Source organism: Chaetura pelagica, unplaced genomic scaffold (genome assembly GCF_000747805.2).
Source record: "Chaetura pelagica isolate M959 unplaced genomic scaffold, ChaPel_1.0 scaffold1, whole genome shotgun sequence".
In the NCBI taxonomy this organism is placed as follows: Eukaryota; Metazoa; Chordata; class Aves; order Apodiformes; family Apodidae; genus Chaetura; species Chaetura pelagica.
In genome coordinates, this window is record NW_009951948.1 from 680,795 (window position 1) to 682,660 (window position 1,866).

The window sequence follows — 1,866 nt, forward strand, 5'->3', positions numbered from 1 at the left end:
AGACACTGATGACCAAAATAAAGGTTAGCCATAGCTTAGTTACAAGTGATTGTGCCTTGCTAATATTTATTATGTGCACACAGAACAAAACCTAGTTTATATGTACTAGGTGCTTTAAAAGTTCCAGTTTTGTAAAGCCAGAAAAAATCCCTAATTCAAACTGGAGGAAAGAATCTGCCTTGCAAGGCATAGGACTGTTTTTCAAATAAGACTCAACTTCTAAAAAGTTACATTAGAACAAAATGGTCACAAAGATTAATTGTAACTAGATGGAAAAATTAGCACAAATTTAATCCTTTCCATCAGACTACACAGAAGCAAATGCAGATGAAAAGCAGGGTGAAAGCTCAGGGATATCAATAAACTTAAGTGAAATGCTACAGACTGCTCAGTGAAGCAAAAGACACAAGAAACAGTCGGAACAAAAGGAATCCTAACAACACGATAAAGTCCATTATTCGATAGAAATTCTTCAGTACTGAGAAACCTACAGGAGGCAGAACTGTTCAATACACAGCTCTGACAGTATCCAATGATATATTGGTAGGCAGTGATACATCAGTGATACATACTGTCTAGTCCAATCAGAACCAACATAAACAGAAATTACTGCAATTAAGGCTCAACACCAGCACACTGAGTCCAGCTAAAACACACACTGCATCTCAAGGGTGTTGCAAGAGAGGAAACGATCCAGAAGAGAGTCATAAGAAACATCAAGAGTACAAAAGTATGCCCCACAAAGAAAAGCTCGACCTCAAACTGCTACGTTTTACAAAGACAAGTTTGGGGACAATCAGAGGATTAACTGAATGTGACAGTGGAGGGCTTTTCACTCCAGCACAAAGAAGCACCAGCCTGAAGTTAAAAGCACGTAACTTCCCTTATAAAAAATGGCATCTACTTCTAACTGGCTCAGGGGAATTAATTTAACACCACAAGTGAAACAGACTGCCTGGCTGGCAACGTTTAAAGGCAGTAACAAAAGGGTTTTCTAAGTGATGCAGGCTCGCCCCAAGAGGCCCTGATTCAGGGCACTCCTACCGTCTGCACCACGCAGGATGTTTTAAACAGGGTTTCTGGAAGTTCTCACAAGCTCTCCTTTCTTTGCAGGAAACCCTTCTAAGCAGAAACAAATAAAAAACAGACCGCTGGTCAAAACAAACAGCACAGCTTTTAAAATTCCTCTCTCATCCCCACCTTTAATGGAAGGCTTGTTCTCACGTAACAAGTTTCAGCACAAAACCCACTTGATGTTTATGTGCACTTTGCGTGGCCAACAGGCTCTCTGTACAGCTCTGTTCTAAACAGAAGTGGCAGCCTGCAGACCCAGAGACATCTCAGCCTTCCCTCTTTGATCCGACACTTTCAGCAAAGGAAAACTTCTCCATCCTTCCGTTAACTCCTCGACCCACCGGGGAGCCCGAGCAGCTCAGGAACAAAGCACAGGCACCTACCAGGTGACGTTCCCTGTCGCAGCAGACACCGGGAGCCCTTTCAGAGATGCAGAACTGCCTCCATTACGTGCTGTGCTGAAGCCGGGCTCGACCTCCAGCGCTGCACATCCTGCCCTAGGGCAGAGCCGAGCATCAGAGCGCGCCCCAGGGCCCAGACACCCCGCGACCCGCAACTCCGCCCGCACACGCACCGCGCTGCTCCCCCGCGCTCGGCCCCGCTCCGCTCCGCTCCGCCGCGGGACGGGGGGCAACTCTGCAGCCGCGACTTCATGCTGTCAGTCAGTCCGTCCGTCAGTCTGTCCGTCCGTCAGTCAGTCTGTCCGTCCGTCTGTCCGTCCGTCTGTCCGCCCGTCTGTCCGTCAGTCAGTCTGTCCGTCAGTCTGTCCGTCAGTCAGTCTGTCCGTCCGTC